Below are 7,979 nucleotides of genomic sequence, written 5' to 3' on the forward strand. Positions count from 1 at the left end.
ACACACACACACACACACCTATATACATATAGTTGCCCAGTTGGATCTGTGGAGGGAAAGAGGAAAGGTCTGGTGTGAAAAACAATGTATATGAACCTTATGATGTTTGTATGTAAACCATTATAAAATAATTTTTTTTTTAAAAAAGGAAACTCAGTTTAACAGAAAGTGAAAATAAAGATTCTGTTGCATTTGTTCCCATACTATGAATCCTTCACTTATAGGCATTCTAAGATTAGTGTCTCAAATTTATTTTATCATTTTGAGTTCATGGGAAATGTCATTTCTTATTAACCACTTTAAAGAATACTTTGGGGAGCTTTTTGATTTATTAAGTCTTTTATTTTTTAGTGACCAGGTCACTTGGATCAGAAATTAAGGTATTTATGAATTTATGAATATGTGCTTACCTATTTCTTTGAGTTGTGGTGCTGGAGAATAACAGTGAACATAGCATGTTCATCATTATCTCTGACACACGCAATCCCATTGCTGATGCCATCATGGCAATCCATCTCGTGGGAGGGCTTCCTCTTTTTTGCTGACCCTCCATCTTTCTAGACATGATCCCCCTTTCCAAGGAATAGTCTTGCCTAGCTACATGGCCAAAGTATGAAAGAAAAAGCTTCATCATCTTTGTCTCCAAGGAGAACTCTGGCTGCACCTTTTCTTTTTTGTAATTGAGATTTTAATGAAAGATTATAGAGAACTTTGATTTCCATTTATTCATTGTTGCACCTTTTCCCCCCTGCCCACTCCTTCCCCCTGCCCCTAGTTCTCTTTTCTCTTTGAGAAGAAAAAAAATATTTCATTGTTACACAATCTCCACCCCCCCCCCAAGCACACTTTACTATGCAGCTCTTATTCTGGACTCTTGCCATGCAAATAATACCTAATCATACATCCCTTTTAAACAGTTCTCTCCCTCATCTATTTCAATGGAGTGTACATTATTTATCCCCTTTTTCCTTAGTTTTTCCCCACAGCCAATGTCAGTCCTGTTTTATAATAGTGGCATTATGCAATATTTGTCCTTTTGTGATTGAGATATTTCCAAGAGGCATGTTATTTAGAAAGTGGATGTCACTCCTGCTTCTAAACCTGTCATAGTATGTTATTGTTGTTATGTGCCATTGAGTCGCCAACGATGTATAGTGACCCTATGTATAGCAGCTCTGAACCCTTCCCTGAACTGAGCTAGTCTCACTAATTCTGACACACTAACTCCCATTGCCCCAGTTACTGTATCAATCCATCTCATCCGGGGTCTTCCTCTCATGAGCTGTCCATCCACCCTTCCGAGCATGATGTCCTTCTCCAAGGACCAATCTCTCTCTCCTGGCTACGTGCCCAAAGTAAGTGAGGTGAAGCTTCAAAATCCTAGCCTCCAATGAGACTTGTTTTCACCCTCTCCAAGACAGCAATTTATTTTCTTGGCAGTCCATGATATGTTCAGTACTCTTCTCCAGCACCACAACTCGAAGGCATCTATTCTTCAAATTTGATTTTAAGTCGTAACTGTACTAGAGGCAACAAGTCTACACAACAGCCAAGTAAGATGTACAAAGTAAGCACAGGAAGGCAATCCACTACAACTCCAAGATGTATCCTCACCAAATAGGCTACAAGTTCACTTATATTTTTCTTCCTTCAGAATGTTAAAGCTACATCCAACCTCAAATTTATACTGAACAAAACTTGGGCTATTGTTTCATGGTCCTGAGAAACCTCAGAGTGCGGGGGGGAAGCCACTATATTTTGATGATGATATTTCGGTCTGTGATGAACTAGAATCACTGGAGTTCATCAAATATGTTCGACTATCACAGCTAAATTATATCACCCTAATTTTTCAGCAAGGTGGCCTATGCAAGCCAGTTCATTTTCTTTATTTGCCATGACATGGCCCCCACATCTAGGGGACTAGTTTTTGTTTTGGTTGTTTGTTGTTTTTTGGGTTTGTTTGGTTTGTTTTTTTTTTTTGTCTGTAACAAGGATTTGGAAAAGGATGCTGGACTTGCAAAAGACCAACTAATGTAGTTTGTCTGGGCTCTTCACAGCTTTTCCAAGCTGTTCTATTTATGTAAGCCGCCGACTATTTTGGAGATTTCTTAACCTCCTTCATGTTCTTATAAGTAAAATGAGAGCTCCTTTATGTAGGAAGATCAAGGGAATGATCCTCAATATTATCACAAAAGTTCCATTTTTTTAACGTGTGGCTTTCAGATGCCATAATCTTTTAAATTCTGGCACCGCATGGTACCACAGTGCTTCTGCCCGGCCCTGGCACTGGAGGAGTCACTTTCGTCTGCCTCAAGTGTTTGTCTGCTTCCTGGTTCAAGCAGAGGTTTCTCACGAGCACAATCAAGTGTTCTGGGATTCCCATTCTTCTTAAATTTAGCTGCATTTACAGGCTAGGACAGGCTATGGGACAGTTCTAATTTGTCATATAGGGGAGCTATAAGTGGATATAGATTAGATCACACACAACAACCATGCTATCATACTGCGTATGAAACAAATACACATGTATATTCATAAATATATATGTGTTTATATGTACACACACACGGGGGTGTGTGTATATGTGTATTTGCTATTTCGTTTTGCTGTTTGCAAAGAATATGTTACCCATAGATCCTTTTAACTATCTAGTGGGGGTTTTGGGTACATTTCACAGATTGAACTTTATGACTGTTCATTTGAAGTGAGTTGAGATTTGGCCACAGCAACTCACAGATGGAGGGCATTTGGTTTCTGTTATTTCCCCCCCCTCATTGGACAGTGTCAAATTTTGTTACCTAGTACAGGTAGTTATATATGAAGAAAGAGGGCAATCGCCATGCTTGGCCCTAGGGTTTTTGGGTAAGTGTCAATGATCTGTAAGGCTCCTGGTGAGAATGTGTGATGTCCAAGAGACAGCCAGCAAAAGGTAATGAAATGAGGGACAAGGTTTTTCAGAGTTTGAATGTCGTCCTCATACAACATTGCTTATCAGTTTTGCTTACACAATCTCCTCTCTCAAATAGAGACAGTGTCTCTGGATAAGAAGCTAGAAGATCTGGATGTTGTTGTTATTGTGTAGCATAGAGTTGGAACCAACCCACAGCTGACGGGAGGAGACTGCCCGTCCTTTGCGCGTGGAACACCTGGAACTCCAGTGAGCCTATATTCTTGTTCCAATTCCATCCTAGGTTTCTGAATGGAGAGAAAAGACCACAGCTGACTCAACTCTATGTCCAATGGATAGAAATATGACTGCACAAAGTGGGGGCTTAATAAATATTTATTGGTGAGTGGATATCAGATTAATTTTCCATTCAAAATCAGTGTCCAAACATTTCTGAATATGTTTTGTTCAGTGGAAGAAAACTGTATCTAAGGTAATTTGTAAACTCAAGCTATTGTTGCGTCTGTTGCTAAGGGAAGTCAGTTACCCTGGGATACTAATTAACTGCTGCTGTTGTGGAAATTAAGCCAGCAGTCCCCAGAGGGTTTAGAGAGCTGATGGGAGGAGGGACTCTAGAAGGTGTCAAGTAAGAAAGTATTTTTTCTGATTTGAGGAAAAGAGGTGAAGGGAGGAGGTAGAATAGGGTGGGGGCTTGTACAGTTTCAGAACCATCACACCTCTGTAAGGCCTGTTTCTCTTCCTTAGTGAGTAAAGAGGTTGTTCCCTATAATTAAATCAAACAGTCTAGTCAGATAGCCTGTGAATGAGATCTACAGCATGGTCTTTGCTAGCATTTGAAGGATAAGTGTCTGGAGGCTTTGATGTTACCACATGTACAAGGCTGAAAAAAAAGTATCTCTGGGAAGAGACTTTTGATTCTAAGTAGATTCCAATTGAACTGATGAAGAGATCAAAAAGATCAAAAAGTAAAAGTAACAGGCTTTACCTAGGACATTTATTGCATTCAAAAGAAGTGTCTGTTTTGCTTTCTAAATTGGAGTTCAACAGTTGTAATATGGAGATTTGATGGTGGTTCTAGAAAAAGTCTGTACAATACACTTATTTATCTGCAACATATCCAGACTTCAAACTTTCTGACCTCCACCCAAGTTACTCTAACAGACTAGTTCCACCTAGTGATAGTATACCTACATTGCAGTTTGTTTTTCTGAGAAAATTAAAATGTGGCCTTTGGAAGCAGCTGCTGCAGCAACAAAATCATGAATTTATTCAGCATTGAACACTTACTTAGCCCTGGACTAAGGACAGTGACATGTTTGGGATGGCAGGGGATGTAAGTGCTTTGTATATTGGATAAATGAAACAATAATAAAATTTCTGATTAACAGCAGGAGTTGAGAGCCCCAGGCCCAAAAGAAGTATGCTAAATAATAGTTGTATACCATGGTGGGTCGGATTAATTCTCTCCCTAGTGATGCAGGCCATTAAAGAATGCATACAAGAAGGGGGGGGGGTTAATCATAGGGTCACACAATTTGGTGGGTGGAAGGAGGGATTGGTAAAGGAAAGGGAAAAGATCCAGTGTGATAAACAATGTACATGAACTTGATATGTAAACCAGTATAAAAGAATTTTTTTTAGAAATCCATGCAAGAGGTTAAAATCTCTCTGCTGCTCAAGGAAGAGGTAAGGAAGGGTAAGGATAAAAAAATCCCTGGGGGATTCTGATCAGAAGGACAAGAGGACATGCTGAAATTCAGCATGATACCCTCCTCTGTTAATGGAACCATTCTATAAGCTGATTATCCAGCTTCACCAGAGAGGTATAGAGAAGATCTTCTTTGCCCCAGACTTATTTGTCTAAATGCCCATTGGGCTAAATGTTACAAGTCAGAACACAATTGCTCACCATTTCCCTAAAGGGCAACTGGTAGATTCGGACTGTGAGTTGAAAGCACAACAACCCCTTTAACCACTACTCTCTAAGCACCTTCTATAAGCATTCAAAGCATTTTAAAAAAAAAGCAGCATGAGTCCAGGTCCAGGTCCAGGTTGAAGTTCAGGTATAATAATAGTCCCACATCAAGGCTGTCCTTCTGTGATTTAAATAGTAACGAGTATGGTAGCCCATCCTATAAGCAGGTTTTACCAAACTCTTTGATTTAAGAATGTAACCATTGTCTCTATACTTGGAAGAACTAAACCCTAGTTTGTGGTGTTAGAGAGAAGTACTGAATATCACATAGACTGCCAAAGAACGAACAGATAAGTCCTGGAGAAAGTGCAACCAGAGCTTTGACTCACATACTTTGGTCATGTTGTTAGGAGGTGCTATTCCTTGAAAAGGGACACAGTTCTTGAAAAGAGGAAGTCCCTCAATAAGATGGATTGACACAGTGACTATAGTGAAGGAATCAAGTGTGTCAGAGATTATGAAGGATGGCACAGGATAAGACAAGGTTAATCACACTTAATGTGAATGGAATAAATGAGCCAAATAAAATAAAAAGAGAAGCAGAATGGATAAGAAAATCCAACCCCAAAACAACAAGCATCAGTATGTTGCCTATAAAAGACACATCTAAAAAATGAAGAGAAAGATGGAGTCAAAATCAAAAGCTGGAGAAAAATATACCAAGCAAATGACAACCATAAAAAGCATGAGTGTCAATACTAATCTTTGATAAAATAGACTTCAAAATGAAAAACACCATCAAAGATTAGGAAAGGCATTACATACTGATTAAAGGCACAATAGATTAAGAAGATATAACCAGAGAGTGTGGTCCCACCTCAGACCCTCAGGTTTGAACTTGGAGGCCGAGACTTGGACCTTGGAGCAGGCTGGTGCAGCTTTTACCCCATCTCATGGCATAAGGCTTTCTGGGAACTGCAGGCCCTGGGCTTGGCATTCTTCAGACTCTTTAGTGATCCTCATGCGGGCACAGGGGCCAGGGAGTGGAGGTACTGGTGATGTCCATGTGTTTGCCATCACTGTCATGGAGCTACAGCAATTCTACCATGTTGCTGTTGTCTCCCTCCACCACCAGAGCTTCCCGTTTGATGAAGAAGACAGTGACAGCAAGGCAGAAGATGTGGACAAAGTCACTCAGGACTCAGAGGCCAAGGTGACAAGCCTGAAAGAAATGGAGTTACAGGGATGTGCCAGTGAAGTTAAATCAGAAGATACCCCACAAATCAGAAACAAGTGTGCTTATGAGAAAGTAGCCTGACACCAAGGGAAGTGTGGTTTGTTGGCAAAGAAAAAGAAGAACATGACTGCAACAGAAAGCATTGTTGTTGTTGTTGTTGTTGTTGTTATGTGCCGTCGAGTCGTTTCCGACTCATAGCGACCCTATGCACAACAGCCCTAAACCCTGCTCTATCCTGCGCCAACCGCACCGCCTCTGACACACCCATCCCGATTACCCCAGTCACCGAATCAATCCATCTCATAGAGGGTCTTCCCCTCCTGCGCTGTCCCTCCACCCTCCCAAGCATGATGTCCCTCTCCAAGGACCCGTCCCTCCTGGCAACATGTCCAAAGTATGTCAGACGAAGCCCCAGAATCCTTGCCTCCAAGGAGTAGGTTGGTTTAATCCTCTCCAAGATTAATCTGTTTGTTTTCCTGGCAGTCCATGGTACATTCAGTACCCTTCTCCAGCACCACAGCTCAAAAGCATCCACTCTCCTTCTGTCCTCCCTAGTCATTGTCCAACTCTCTGATGCATGACAAGCGATTGCAAATACCATGGCCTGTATCAGGTGCACCTTAGTCTCCAGAGAGACACCGTTGCTCCTGAGTACTTTAGAGAGGTCCCTAATAGCAGACTTTCCCATCACGATACACTTTTTGATTTCTACAGAAAGCACTACACAAAATAAATCAGCAACTAGAAAAAGGGGGGGGCAGGAGGATGGAAGAATGAGAAAAAAGAAAAATAATTGCTGAAGAAAAGCTCAAGGAATGGGTTCAGAAAAAGAATGAAAAGAAAAGATATGGCCCAAAAAATTAGTAAAGAAATGGAAAGAAAAGCAGCAAAGGAACAAGAGAAAGAACATTTGCAAGAAAAAACAAGAGAAAAATATAAAGAGTGACTAAAGAAAAAAAAATGCTGAAGAATGTGAAAAGAAGAAGAAAGAAAGGGAAACACAAGCTGATTTACAAGGAAAAAAGGAAATAGAAAAAAGTTTAGGGAATGGTTGGAAAATGCAAAAAATAAACCTCGTCCAGCTGCAAAGAGCTATGGTTATGCCAATGGAAAGCTTACAGGCTTTGAAAGTGGAAATTCCTACCCAGAACCAACATTTTATAATCCAATCACATATTAGGACACAAAGCAATCCTCAACAAAATAAAAAGTATTGACATAATGCAAAGTATCTATTAAGATCTCAATGCCATAAAACTAGAAATTAAACACAGCCGGGTACAGCTTACAAAACCACCCAGGTTTAAGCTAATTGATTCTGCTAGAACATAATTTGGTTATACACAAAATAAAAAATGAAGTAAAAAAGTTCCTTGGAACAAATGAAAATGAAAATTCAACATACTAAAACCTCTGGGACGGAGCAAAAGCAATTCTCAGGAATATGGCACACACATAAAAAAGGAAGGAAGATGAAAAATCAATGCTCTAACTCAATACCTTCATCAAATAGAAAAAGAACAACAATCTAATCCTACAACCTCTAAAAGAAAGGAAATTATAAGGACAAGAGCTGAAATCAATGAGATAGAAAACAAAAACAATTGAAACCATCAATAAGACCAAGAGCTAGTTTTTCAAAAGGGTCAATAAAATTGATGAACCACTGGCAAACTTAACAAAAGAAAGAAAAATGAGAAGACACAGATTACTAGATTGCATGACAATATTATTCAAAATGGGTGAGCCTGGAAGACATTATGCTGAGTGAAATATCTCAGTCACAAAATGACAAATATTGCATGGTGCCACTGCTGTAAAATGGGACTGATATCAGGGTTGGGGTAAGACTGAGAAAAACTGGATAAATTTTGTATACTGCACTGAAACAGATGAGAGAGAGAATAATTTAAAAG

At 39.8% G+C, this 7,979-nt stretch overlaps 2 pseudogenes; one reads left to right on the plus strand and one right to left on the minus strand.

Moving 5' to 3' along the window:
• Positions 1 to 1,488: 1,488 nt before the first annotated feature.
• Positions 1,489 to 2,233, minus strand: LOC102867358 (annotated as a pseudogene).
• A 2,542-nt stretch (positions 2,234 to 4,775) lies between these two features.
• LOC102852561 lies at positions 4,776 to 7,243 on the plus strand (annotated as a pseudogene).
• The last annotated feature ends 736 nt before the right edge of the window (positions 7,244 to 7,979 follow it).

This window comes from Elephantulus edwardii, unplaced genomic scaffold, assembly GCF_000299155.1.
Source record: "Elephantulus edwardii isolate Elephantulus edwardi_28Jun2011 unplaced genomic scaffold, EleEdw1.0 scaffold00016, whole genome shotgun sequence".
Lineage (NCBI taxonomy): Eukaryota > Metazoa > Chordata > Mammalia > Macroscelidea > Macroscelididae > Elephantulus > Elephantulus edwardii.